The sequence below is a fragment of the Peromyscus eremicus genome, unplaced genomic scaffold, assembly GCF_949786415.1.
Source record: "Peromyscus eremicus unplaced genomic scaffold, PerEre_H2_v1 PerEre#2#unplaced_110, whole genome shotgun sequence".
Taxonomy (NCBI): Eukaryota; Metazoa; Chordata; class Mammalia; order Rodentia; family Cricetidae; genus Peromyscus; species Peromyscus eremicus.
Window position 1 is genome coordinate 413340 of NW_026734349.1, and position 14804 is coordinate 428143.

Sequence of the window (14804 nt, forward strand, 5' to 3'; positions counted from 1 at the left end):
CACTGTAGCCAAAGGAGATGGAGAGATGCTCCCTTTAAACAAGGGGATTTCACAGTGTCCCTATCAGACCAAGAGGGCTTCAAATATCCCCTGCTGGCCAAAAATGTCATCCTGTCTCATCATCGGGCCCAAAATAACCAAATATATTCCAAGATATTTCAAGTGAGCCACACATTGCCACCTGCCCCAATGGCTCCTGGACATTCCTCACTAACATGAGCAAGTCCATCCCCTTCACCATCTTTAAAAATATGATAAATCTTGCCTATATACACAAGCATCCCTGGAAATGAACACATCAGCACAAGGCTCTCTAGATCCTTTACCATCTACTCAAGAGCCTGAGCAAGATCCCCTTTATGCAAAACCCACTTTAGAACAGCCCACATCTGCACAGGAGACTGAAGGACATTCAGTTTCTACCTCGGAGACTCTGGGATCTAATCAAAGTGCCCAGAAAGAACTAGGAGATTTTCCAACTGCCCAAGCACCCCTGATAATTTCCTTATCTATGCAAGGAACTCTAGCATTTGGTTCATCTGCACAAGAGGCTCTGGGTCCTTCCCTATCTGCCCAAGGGCCTCTAAAACTCTCCACACCCACACAAGGAACTGTAGAAACTCTGCCATCTTCTCAAATGGCTTTGAAACATCCAACTTCTTCCCAGGAGGTTCCAAGACATTTTCTGTCTGCCCAAAGTACTTTTCAAGGCTCAGCAACTTCCAAAAGAGCTATAGGAACTTTCCTACATAACCATGAAACTCAAGGACCTTTTTTGTCCTCAACAGAGGATGCAGAACATTCACCATCTGCACCAGATGCTCAGGAATATCCTCTATCAGTTCCAGGGACTCTAGAACATTTGCTGTCTTCTAAAGGGAATAAAGAACTCACCACAACTGCAGAAAAGACTTTGCCTGTGAAACCCTTCCAAATAGCTCTGGAACCTTCAGTACATTCCTCTCCATCTCTCCAAGGTCCTAGAGAGACTTCACTATATAACAAAATGCCTAGAGGACTTTCATTACATGTTCCTGGTGATCCAGCACCTCTTCTCTCTGATCATTGGCCTCTAGGACTTAGTATATCTGCCCAGGCTCCTCTGAGTCCTTCAGCATCAACCAAAGTAACTCTAGAGTCCCTATCAGCTTCTGGAGACATCCTAGGAACACTCCAATCTACACAGAGTTGTCATGGGCAATTATCCCATGTAGGAGGTACTATGGAAACTTCATCTTCTCTAGGGACTTCTGTGTATTGACCTTGTGCTCCAAAGCCTCTGCGACTTTTCTCTTTACAACAAGGGAATCAATCAATGAGAAGCAACTTCTCATTGACCACAAGGATCTGTGGGTTCCTGCCTATCTACACAAGGGACTAAAGGAATGTCCACATCTACACAAAGGGCCGAAGGACATCCTCCATCTTCTCAAGGGCTTTCAAGCACATCCTCACACACACAAAGTACAGTAGCACATTTACTGTCTATGCCAGTGTCTTGGGGACCTATCCACCTTGCCCAAAAGATGGTAGGAACTTTGAAAACTGCACAAGGGTCTCCAAGAATTTCTATAACTGCACAAGAGTCTCTAGTACCTTTGCCACCTCCCTGGGAGACTCCAGGATATTCATCATCTGCACCAGGTGCAGGCAAATCTTTGACAGCTATGCCAGGATTTGTGGTATCTGATGAAGGGACTCTGAAGCTTTCCCTATCTACCCAGGCAACCTTGAGTCCTTTCCTTTCTTCCCAAAGCCTTTGGGAAGCTTCCCTGTCTGTAGAAGGGACTTTGGATTTCTCCACACATACACTGAGTACTCTAGGACCTTCTGTTTCTTCCCAGAGACCTATTGAGACTTTGCAGTCTGCCCAAAGGGGTCAACAAACAGATTCATCAGCTGCAGACTCTTTAGGATCTATGCCTTCTCCAAAAGGGTACACGGTAATTTCTTCATCTGGACAAGAGACTCTAAGATCTACAATATCTTCACTGGGACCTTTGGTAATATCTTTATCTGTTCAAGTGAGTTCAGGACCTTTGTTTTCTTGACAAGAAGCTGGAGGACCTTGCCTGCCTTCACAGGGAACTCCTGAAGTTTGTACATGTACACATGGAGATCTAAGGATATCCACTTTTTCAATAGGAAATTTGGGGTCTTCCCCATCTACTCCTGTGACTATAGGATCTTCTTCACCTTCCCAAGTAAATTTGGGAATGTCTCCACCTGTATCATTGTCTCTGAGACCTCCCCTCTCTGCCCAGGGTGTTCTAGGAACATCCACATCTGCCCAAGGGGCTATGAAATTTTTACCAGCAGGCCAGGGGAATAAAGAACCATTGCCATATGCCCAAGACACGGTGAGACTCGAGTCTCCTTCCCTGGGAACTTGGGGACCTTCTCAATTTTCCCAGGGGAAAGAGTCTCTAGGATATTCACCATTTGCCCAATGGTCTCTAGAAACTTCCACATCTTCCCACAAAATGCTAGGCCCTACTTATGATCAAGGGACTGTAGCACAGTTTCCATCTGTCCCAGGAGATGGACTTTCTCCCTCTGCTCAGGGCATACTGCGAACTTTCCCATCTTCCCACATTAGTCTAGACACATCATATGTCCAGAAATCTGTAGAGGCTTCATTAGATGTGCACGGTGCTCTACCACTTCAGCCTCATTGCCCAGGGTATGTGGGATTTTCCCAACATATTCAGAAGACATCACAAACTTTGCCATCTCCCCAAATGGTTCCTAAATTTTCTGAGTCTTCATCAGGGACTCTAGGCAACTTGTCACCTCTCCCAGGTTCTCTGGAACATTCAGTATCTGCCCAAGGTGCTGTGTGCCTACATGACTCTGACCAACCAATTCAGGCATCTTCAACATCTCTCCAGGAAACTTTTCAATTTTCTCCATCTTCTGAAGGTTCATTGGACCTACTCCACTTGTACCAGGGACCTTGGAATCTTTATTATTAACTCAATATTGTCTGAAATTGTGTAGATCTGCCCAAGGAGCTCTAAGACCTTCACCATCTCAGAAAGGGTGTTTAGGAGATTCACTATCAAACCAAGGCTCACTGAGAAATAACCATAGTAGCACAAGAGTATATAGGACATTGAAATCCTGATCAAGGGTCTCCAGAAACTTCCACATCTTCCCAAGAGAATCTTGGCCTTTCTTTAGCCCAAGAGACTTTAGCTTATTCATCAAGTGTTTCAGCATATTGTGGACTTTCCCAATCTTCAGAAGGTACTCTAGGAACATCGCAATCCACCAAAAGTGCTAGGGAAACACCATCATCTGCCCAAGAGTCTCCAAAAAGGTCCACATCTTCCCAAGAGGATATAGTCCCTTCTTTAGCCCAAGATGCTTTAGCACATTCATCATTTGCTTCAGGAGATTGTGGAATTTCTCAGTCTTCAGAAGGTACTCTAGGAATATCACCATCTACTCGAGTTGCTAGGGAAACCACCTCATCTGCCAAAGAGCCTCCTGAAATTTCCACATCTTCCCAAGACTATCTTGGACCTTCTTCAGTCAAAGAGGCTTTACCACATTCCTCATCTCCTCCAGGAGAATGTGGACTTTATCAATCTTCAGAAGGTTCTCTAGGAACATCACCATCTACCCAAGGTGCAAGAGAAACACCACCATCCATTCAATGTTATACAGACTCTGCATCGTCTACTCAGAGTGTTTTAGGAATCCAGGCTCCTTTGGAGGGGTCTCTGTGTCCTTCCCAATTGCCACTAGAGACATCAGAAACTTTGACATCTTACCAAGAGCTTTATAAGACTTTAGAATCTGTCTCTAGGTTTCGGGAAACTTTGGTCTCTGTCCTAGAGTCCATGAGACTTTCCCCTTCTGACCAAGGTGCTTCAGGCCCTTCTCTCCTAGAGACCCTGAGACTTTCCCCATCTGACTAAGGTGCTTTGGGCCCTTCTCTATCTGACAAAGTAATACTGGGATCAGGAACAATTCCCCAGGAAACTGTGGAATCTTCTCTATCTGATCAAGGGTCTGTGAAATCTGCCCCATCTCAAATGGGGCCTCTAAGACCTTCACTAACAGACCAAGGTTTACAGGAAGTGTCTTTAGATGAAAAGGTGACTCTACAAGATTCACCACCTCAGCAAATCTATTTAGAAAATGTGTTGTCTACTCAAGGGGCTCTGGGACTATCCACATCAGCACAAAATTCTCTTGGACATTCATCATCTGCTCAAGCATCTCCAGATACTCCCTTGTCATCCCAAGAGTCTCCAGGTCCTTGTTTGGACAAAGGATCTTTAGGACAGTCATCATCTGATTCAGGGGATCTTAGACTTTCTGGATCTACCAAGGGGACACTAGGAACATTGCCATGTACCCAAAGTACTCCAGACATACCATCTTCTACCCATGGGATTATAGAAACTTCACAACCTTCCCATGATTCTCTAGAAATTCTACCTCCTTCGGTGGAGACTCCTCAAACTTCCCCCCTTATGCCTGACACATCAGAAGTTTTCCCCCTACCAAAAGATTTGTAATATATCAGACCAATCCCCAGGAACTTCTGAAACCTTGCCATCTACCCCAGGGTCTCTGGGACTCTCAATATCCGCCCAACATTCTGTGGGATATTCTGTCTCTGAAAAAGAAATTTTGAAACTATCAATATCTCCTAAGGAAACTCTGGAACTTTCTTCATCTGAATAAGGGTCTATGAGACCCACTGCATCTTCACCTAGGACTGTACTATCTTTCTCAATACAAGGTTGTCAGAAAATATCTTCAGGTGTACAAGGAGATTCACCATCGCACCAAGACTGTGTACAAAATTCATTGTATTCACAAGAGGCTCTGGGACTGTCCACATCAGCAGAACTCTCTTGGACATTCAACATCTGCTCAAGGGTCCCCAGATACTTCCTTGTCATCCCAAGATGCTCCAGGCCCTTGTTTGGACCAAGGGCATTTGGGACAGTCATCATCTGATCCAGGAGATCTTGAACTTTCTCAATCTGCCCAGGGGACACTAAGAACATTGTCGTATACACAAAGTGCTCTAGAAATATCATCTTCTACTCATGGAATTACAAATATTTCACCACCTTCCCAAGATTCTCTCAGATTTCCACTTCCTTCTGTGCAGATGCTGAAACCTTCCCCACTTTCTCCAGAGACAATCAAAACTTTGTCATCTACCAAAAATGTTTGTAAAACTTCACAATCAACATCAGGGACTCTAGAATCTTTTCCATCTGTACTAGGGGCTCTGGGACTTTTGAAATCTAACCAAGGTGCTCTGGGCCCTTCAGTATCAGATCAAGGAAATCTGGGACCATCAACATCTCTCCAAAATACTCTGGAAAACCCCAAACCAGCCCAAGGGCTTCTAGAACCTATGTCATCTACCCAAGAATCTGTGGGACCTTGCATTTCAACAGAGTTTCTGGGCCTGTCCATTTGTGCACCTAGTGACTTCATTCTTATTCCTTCTCATGGAAACTGACCAAGACATTGTTGCCCTTATCGAAAAATAAGCCCCAGACTTTCCAATTCTACCAAAAATGTATCAAGACATGTCCCATTTCCTGAAGGGGATATCAGATATTCCCTTTTAGAACTTGATAGGTTAAGATCTATTCTTTCTGCCAAAGGTAGGCTCACATCTACAGTGTATGCCCCAAAGGACTCAAGTCCTATCTCTACTCCTCAGAGGAGTGTTCTACCCCCAACATCATCAGAATTGAGCTTCAGATCTAGTTCCATTCCTAAAGAAGATCTCAGGCATTCTCCCTCTCCACGAGGTGGCGCCATACATTCTAAATCGAAGAAAACAAAATCAAGACATGCTTCTAAAGAAGCAGGCCTCAAATCTGTCCCATCAGAAGATAGGGGTTTCAAAGTTCATCATTCTTCCAAAAAGAGAGGCAAAGCTTCTATTTCTAACAGAAAGGGTGTACGGCTTAAGACTGAGCCCAAAGAGAGTCTCACCACTTCATCTTCTGATAAGGGAGACTGCAGATCCTCACGATCTCAGGAGGAGGGCTGCAGAAGTTCTCCAGCTCCCCAAGGCATCTCTAGACATTCCAAATCTACCAAACCCAAATTGGAAAAGGCCCCCTCTGACAAAACAGATGTTCATGCTTCCCATTCAGAGCACGAGGGATATAAACACTTCTCTTCATCAAAAAGTCAGCTCAGACATTCTTCTTTGGCCAAAGGGGACCAGAAACCAAAGCCTACTCCCCAAGAGAACATAGAACCTTTCATCTGTACAGAAGGGGGCTCGGGAACTACTTCCTCTCATGAAGAGAATCTCAGACATTCCAGCTCTCCCCACGGAACTTCCAGCCATACTGGTTCTACTACAACCAGGAAAAGACTCAGAGATGTCCCTTATACTAAAGAAGCCATCAAAACTTCCCCTGCACGCCAAGAAAGCTTCAACTCATCTCTGGATGGAGACAGTCCCAGTGGGAGTGTCACACCTTCCTCATCACCCCAAAGCAGTGATGCCAAACACCCTGTTTCTACCAAGGAGGGCTTTAGACATACTCTTTCTGTCCAAGAGGGACAGAAACCTTCCACTAGTTCCAGAGATGGGCTCAGGGCTCTGTGTCATGTCCAATGGGATCTCATAAATTCACCAGTTACAACAGCAAGTGCTACACCATTCCCTGTTTCCAAGGGAAATTCAGACGCATGCCATCTCAACTAGGGGATCTGAGATCTTCCCTCTCTTACCAAGGGACAGGCACAGCCTTCTAATATGAACACGAGGCCCCCATATGTGACCCTTCTGTCCTAGGAGGCCGCAGATAGTCACATTCAATCTCACGCAGTCTCCAAAGGAACCCGCTGCAAAAAGGAAGCTGGAGTTCTAAACTCTCCCCTCAAAGAGGTACCCCAACTTCTCAATGACATTCCCATGGCCACCCTGTTCAAGGCAGCCTTAGAATGGTTCCTTCTGAAAGAGAGAAATTCAAGCATACCCAATCTCACAAGACGACTCTCTGATGTACTCCTTCTGACCAAAGGGAAATAGGTGATGTGCCCTCTAATCAAGAGTAGGCCAGAACTTCAACTTCTGCCCTAACAAACCCCCGACATACTCCTACTGCCCATGGTGGCTTCAGTCCTTACAAGCCTGTCAAATTGAAGTTCTATTGATGTTCATCTCAAGAGGGAAGCCTGGGCCCTACTCTCACTTACCATGGCATCTTCAGATATTCTTATCCACAAGCTGGCCTCATATATTCCCACTTTGTGTCCCACATGAAAAATGGGAGTTTAGAATGTTTCCTTGTCATCAAACATCTGTCAAAATTTTGACCTCCATTCCATGCTACCTCCAATTTATTTTAGGCATCAGACAGGCCCCCCTGACTATGAGGAAGGCAGATGTTTCCCTTCTGATTAAGAACAGATTACAGTTTCTACCTAGAACATGCTAAACAATCTATTACCCATTGAGAACAGCATGTGCTCCTACTGACTAATGTGGCCCTAGAATGACTTCATCTGACCCAGAGGGAGAAAGGATCAACTCCCTCTGCCTAAGAGGCTCTGAGTGTTTCTTTTTCTAATCATCTGACTTCATGACCTCTGTGCAAAAATAAAAGGACCTGATGCCTGAAATCCTAGATCTTAAGAGTAACCAGCAGCACCCTAAACTCAGGAAATATATAGTTAACTCAGTCAGCAGAAATAAAGAAGCCATGCCCTTGCTGTTCAAAAGTAGGTAGCTGAATTGGTCAGGAGACCTAGCTGGGAACTGCTTGCTAGCATGTTGGAGATTGATCACACTGCTGCCTGCCCTGCGTGACATGGATGTCCTAGATTCCCATGAAGATTGGATAAGGAAATGTTCTGGGCTTCTCTAATCCCCAAATTGACTCTTGATGTGCCACTGTTCCCCAACAGACTCTTCAACCTTAGTGTCAATCCCTGTGACCAAGATTACTAGGCAAACATATTTGTCACCAATGGGACCTCACAAAAGTCTAGGTTTAGATCAGATGGCAAAATATAGAAAGCTAAAGCTAATAGTCATGCTATCTATACAGAAGATGATTGTCAGAAATGCAATGTTCCCATCATCTATTGATGGATACGCATAGATCAATACAAACTTGAGGAAACATCAAATTCCAGACAACCCCTCATTGTGTTCCAAGAGTGTTGTAATTGCCTCTTGTACTCTTCCCAACAGTCAGTGTAATAAATGGATCATGGGAGCTGCAAAGAACATTTGGAAGCACATGATGCACAACCACACCATTCTCCTACCACCCAAGGTAAGCTAGGCCATTCCCTTCTGCACAATGGGGTGATTTGATTAAACATGGCTGGGCACTTTCTGTCTAAGCAAGGCAGTTCAGAAGGACCCTCAGAAGTTTCCCCCTCTGAATATGAGCTCCCCAAATTGTCCCTATTCTCAGGTCATCACTCGTCATGCCCTTTTGATGATGGGTTGTCAGAACTTGCCTTCAGTTAAAGGGGTCGTCAGGTCTCTCTGTTATTACAAGTAATACCCAAGAACTTCCCTTTCTGTCCAAGGAGGGTTATAAGAATGATTGTCTTTTACTATAGCAATCTCAGCATTTCAATTTTGCTAAAGGGGACAAGGATCAAAGGGTCCTCAGAGCATCCCCTATGTGCACGTGGGCCTCCAAATTATCCCTCTAATGGAGGGCTTTAGATCTTTTCCCTCTAACCATGGCCATTAGGAAAATACATGTGTGACCCAGGGGACTTCACTTTGTTCTGCTTTGAGTTGACAGAGTCTGAAACTTAAGTCATCTGTCCTTCATTCTAGTCACTAAAGTGAAGAGGTTGCATCCTTCATGTACACCCCAATGTGGCTGATGATAAGAGGACTTAGAGACTGAGGTTGCCAATCACGACTGATGAAGAATGCACAGATTGCTGACAGGCCTGCCACAGTGTGCCTGAAGATGTGAATCTTCTAAACTGTGATGGAGTCCTTCCTCCACTGCACAAGGTAGGCTAGGACAGTCCCTTCTTCCTACATGCTTTGTTACTTTGCTACTCTCCCTACATCTGCTTTAGTCTTCCACTCATAAACACCATCAATTTCTGCACATTAGACATCAAATGCACACTCTATAACCAACAGGGCCTGATATCTAACCTGCATGACTGAGGGGACCAGAGATCATCTCGACTTACCCAAGGCCCCAAGGCTTTCCACTTCCAATCAAAAAGGCCCTCAAAATTTGCTCTCTCTGACCAAGGATTCAATCATTCCCTTTGAAAAGAAGGAGGGTTCAGACTTCTATTTAAATATGTCTTACTTCTAACACCTTATCTGAAAGGGATATCAGAACTAGTCCTTTGGTTTCTGAGCCCTCAAATTTTCATCCTCTGGCCAAGAGGTCTGAAAACATCTTTCTTTCATAGAGGGGATTCAGAGCCTCTCGCTCTGCCTGTGGGAGCCTCAGACACTCCACTTCTATTCGGAAAGACTTAGTTTTTCTCCTGTGCCAATGCATTCAAGGCTATTCACCACTTTCTGTTCCTTCAAGTTCAGTGTCACTGGGTTTCTGTTGAGGTTTGAGATCCATTTGTACTTGAGTTTTATGCAGTGATTCCTATGTAAATCAGCCATCTGGCTACTCATTTTTGTGGCTCCTACATGCTCTCTGGTGCTCTTGGCTTCTAGTCACCTCTCTTGCTCTTCTCTTTTTTCCTGCTCTCCACCCTCTCTCCTCTCATGGCCTCGTTCAATCTGGACCCTTCCAGAAGTCTGTGGCTCTTTTCTACCTCATATTGACATTAAGACCTCTCCTCAGCCATGGCAAGGAGCAGTTATGAACAAGATGAACAAGAAAGAAATCATTATGGCATACCAGTGATATGTTTGTGATTCAAGTTGACAAGGGGTCAATTGGCCTGCCTAGGTTACGTCAATTTGACACAAGCTAGAGTCATCTGAAATAAGGGAAAGTCAATTGAGAAAAATCCATAAGATCCACCTGTAGGGAATTTTCTTAATGAGTGATCAATGGGAGACGGCCCAGGCAAAGGTGGATGATGATCAGTCTGGGTTGGTGTTTCTGAGTTGTGTCAGAAAGCAGGCTGAGGAGGCCATGGAAGGAAGCCTGTAAGCAGCAGGAAGTGAGAGCCAATGGGAATGGAATGAGATTCTGAAACCTAAAATCCCAACCCCCAGTGACACACTTCCTCCCACAAGGCCATTCTTCCTAATCCTTTAAAATAGTGCCACTCTCTGGTGACCAAGTATTCAAATCTATGAGGCATGGGGGCTCATTCAAATCCACCACATCTACAGACATAAAAAAAATATATAAAACCCCTATTCCTGTGGGGTGTGTTGGTGCACAACTTTGATCCCTGTACTTGAATGCAGAGGCAGGTGAATCCCTAAGTGTTTGAGACCAGCCAGCTCTGTAGAGAGGGTTCCAGACCAACAAGGGACGCACAGCAAGACTCTGACTGAAAAAACTAAATCAAACCAAACCGTGCCCTCCCAAAACAAACAATCAAAAAATCCTATTGCTGAAGATACATACACTTCAATCACAGAGTTGATTGCCTCCCCTGAGAAGCTTCTTCTCTGTCATGCAGGACACACATGCAGACCGAATACTCCTTCCTGTGTTCTCCTGCTTTGCTCACCTTTGCCTTAAACCAGGTAGAACCCCCAGGGTCAAAGGTCGGAAAGCCCCTTGTCCTGCACTGCCCTGTACAGACACCATCTCAACAGGAAGAATATTTGGAGAAGGCTCTGAAATTAACAGAGGGCAGTATGTGGAGTCCTAGACCTGCTGTGTGTGTGTGTAAGTGTGTGTGTGTGTGTGTGTGTGTGTGTGTGTGTGTGTGTGTGTTTGGGGTTCCGGTGGGGCGAGGGCAGGGATGCAGCTGTGAGAATACCCTGGTTTGGCAGCTAGGGGGCGACGCTCAGCCGCTGGTCCCCAAATCCATGAGCATGTTTCTGAGGCTCCTCCCCTATACCCCAGATTGGCATGTGGTTTGTGGAAGACTCCCTTAGGGTCTGGTGCGGGCTCTAAAGAGCTTCTGTGCCCACATCCACACACTCCCCACTTGGCCCCCTCCATCACACGCTCCACCACCCTCTCCAGGTACCTCGTGATACCCTCAGGCAGGGCCTTCATGGGCAGCTTGCGCCCAAAGCGGAGTGTCTCAGGGCAGCGCAGGGCATAGAGGAACCTGTTAAGGTCGGTAACCTCTATCTACCCACCGAACCCACAGCCGGTGAACACCCTGGGATCTCTAGCAGCAGCCCTAGAGCCTCATGTGTGTCCAATCCCTGACTACATGGTTGGCCTCAACCTTGGAACTTGGGAGGAAATCTCTGGCTTTTTTAATTTTTTTTTTTTTTTTTTTTTTTTTTTTTACTTTGGGAAGGACGGAAGGAGAACACCCTTCGACCTTGTCCATTGGCATTCTCAGTGCACTGCTGCCATCACCTGGATTCAGTTTGCGGATTCTGCCAGCAAGTCCCCTGCTTCCCCGGAAATGGAGGCCAGCGGCTTAGGGAAGGGCTTTGACCTGGGTACCCAGGACCAAAGAGGTTCTCTTGTCAGCTCCATGACCCAGGTGTGCTGGAAGAGGAAGCAGGGTCCAGGTGACCAGCTCCGGGCGGGCACTACGAGGCTTGGCTTGCAGGTCACAGAAGCACAGCCTCCCGGGTCCTGTGGCCGCCATGTCTGGCAGCAGCAGAGGACCTCTCCACAGGGGATTGTCCAGCCTGGACTGCATCATAGTCTTTTTGAGGAAATTTCCTCCGAGATGGCCAGCGTGCCTGCATTTACTGTGGTGCACAAGGCCACCCAGGGATCCCTTAGCTTTTGTCTGAACCTCCCCAGCAGTATCCACAGCTCACTTCCAGAGACCACACAAACTCTGCCCAGCATCTCTGGGAGGTGCTCAGGGTCTCAGGCCTGGTTGCTAGCCACTGTGGCCAAATGTCTGTCATCCATTTAACTGGTCCTGACAGCCCTTCTCCTCTCTGGCTGCCAGGCCTTCTCTAGCTTGCCTTTTGTTTCTTTGACAGGGTTTCCCCTTGAGCTGTGCTACAGATGGAATCCAGGAACTGGGACCTGTCAGAGAAGGTTCCTGCTACAGAGCCACATGCCCAGATCCCTACAAGTGGTCTACGAGCCCCCCCCCCATTATCATGCAATGCAAGCTGGTTGTGTGCACCCAGTAAGGCAGTGTGGTGGCTCAGGGTGAATACCAGTAGAAGCATCCAGAGCAGGGTTTGGACTCAGGGCTCTCAGAAACAAGCCAGGCAGGACTTAGGTACCATGGTGCCCAGGTTTCACAACCCCTACCTCCCCTGACAAGCGTCCTCTGGACACACATGCAGACCGCATACTCCTTCCTGCCTTCTCCTGCCTAGCTCCCTTTGCCTTAAACCCGGGGAGAACTCCCAGAGTCAAAGGTCAGAAAGCCCCTTGTCCTGCACTCCCCTGTCCAGACATCATCTCAGCAGGAAGAACACTTAGAGAAGGCTCTGAAATTAACAGAGGGCACTATCTGGAGTCCTAGAACTGCTGTGTGTGTGTGTGTGTGTGTGTGTGTGTGTGTGTGTGTGTGTGTATTGGGTGTTTGTGAGTGCCTGGGTTTATTGTGGTGTAGTCCTGTTTGGGTCCATAAGAGGTGGCTGAGAGGCACAGTATATAAGAGTTATTGTGGTCAGGTCCGTGTTGATGGGGAAGGACAGGTTGACATGTAGGGGAAGCCTTTTAGGTCTCCATCCTTCAGCTCCAGCTCAGGTGAGCACAATGTTTGGAGTGTTGCATTTTGTTTGTGGGTTGGAGCTCAGGGGCGTGGTGGGGTGGGTGTGTGCTGCAGGCATCCTGGTGTTAAGAGTGAGAATTGCTTCTTGTCCCTCAGCTTCTATGTTGCCTGTCCTTGGTCAGCTTGAATCTCTTGAGAGAACCCAGTCCTGTATGTGCCTAGGCCCTGCCACAGGTAGGTGGTTGTCCACAGAGGATACAGAGAGTTCCATGCCTGACAGGGTCTTGGGGAAGTTAGAGAACAGAAAGAGAAGTTTCCTGAGTGGTGCCTGGTAGTTGGTGTAGGGTAGGGTCGGGAGGTGGGAGGTTAGGGGTGGGAGGTGGAGAGAGATTGTGACAGAGCTGGAGGTAGGTCAGAATGGTTGCCTGGTGCTGCCTAGGAGACGGTTAAGGTGGGGGCCTGGGCCCAGGGTTTGGTAGGCAAGAGGGCAGGTGGGTGCAATGTTTCTTCTTTTGATGTGTCCTTGTCCCCACCTCAGGGCCGTGGACGGCCTGCCTGTTGAGGCGAGTTTATGGATGTCCCCAGCCCCCAGTGGTCCATGCTTCGAATGATGTGGGGCAATTCCATCTGAATGCACATCACTACCAAGGCCAAGGTTTTGGAAGGAAGCCATTCTCCTCTCCCATCTCAAGATTATACCATGGGACCCTGGAAGAGGGGACTCAGGCCCCTGTCCCTGGATCCCTGACCAGTGCACACTGCTGCCTGCCTTTTCCTTGTGTCCATCCGGGAACAGCCTTCTGCCAGGTGAGAAGCCAGTGCTGGGCCTAGGGTCCCATTGAGTTGGGTGGTCGTCTCCCTTTGTTGTCACACTTCCCCGTGGGCTCTCGGTTCAGGGACTCCACCACTCCACTGCCCTAGCAGGACCGGGTTTAGCCTGGGAGGACCCTCTTGTCTGGCAGCCTTGACCTGGAAGCTTGGGTCAGCAGACCCAAGGCCGTCCTGGCAGCTGTACTGGTCACCCTTGTGGGTGGAGTCATGTAGACAGCCAGTGGATGTGTGTGTGTGTGTGTGTGTGTGTGTGTGTGTGTGTGTGTGTGTGTGTGTTTCTCTGTGTGTTTGTGTGTCTGGGGTGAGGGCGGGGTGAGTCCAGGGATGCAGCTGTGAGAATACCCTGGTTTGCCTGCTAGGGGGAGATGCTCAGCCCCTGGACCCCAACCCCATGAATATGTTTGTGAGGCTCCTCCCCTATAGTCCAGATTGGCATGTGGTTTGTAGAGGACTCCCTTAGGGTCTGGCTCAGGCTCTCCAGTGTGCCTGCTCTCACATCCACACAGTCCCCACTTGGCCCCCTACATGACACCCTCCACCACCCGCCCCCTCTCCCCGCACCCCACTATACCCTCAGGTAGGGCCTTCAGGGGCTGGCACAAAGCCAGTGTCTCAGGGCAGTGCAGTGCTTGGAGGAAACAGTGGAGGAACCAGTTAAGGTCTGTGAGCCCCATCTACACACCACATCCCCACCTGCTGAACACCCTCCGATCCCTAGCAGCAGCCCTAGAGCGGCACGTTTGGCCAGTCCTAGCCTACGTGGTTGGCCTCCATCTTGGAGCTTTGTAGACTAGCTTTGGCTTTTTTATTTTTTTCTTTGGCTTTGCCAAGGGCGGAGGGGGTGCACCCTTCTGCCTTGGCCCTTGGCATTCTCGGTGCACTGCTGCCATCACGCAGATTCAGTTTGCCTTTGCTGCCAGCAAGTCCCTGTGCTTCCCTGGAAAGGGAGGCCGGTCGGCTAGGGAAGGGCTCCCGCCTGGGTCCCCCAGGACCAAAGCGGTTCTCTTGCCCGCTCCATGACCCAAGAGAGCTGGAGGAGGAAGCAGAGTCCAGGGGATCAGCTCCGGGCGGGCGCCACGTGGCTGGCTTGGGGTTCATGGAAGCATAGCCTCCCGGGTCCTGTGGCCGCCATGTCTGACAGCAGGAGAGGACCTCTCCACAGGGGATTGTGCAGTCTGGGCTGCATCATGGTCGTTTTGGGTAAATTTCCTACCCGTGTGCCGGCCCATCTG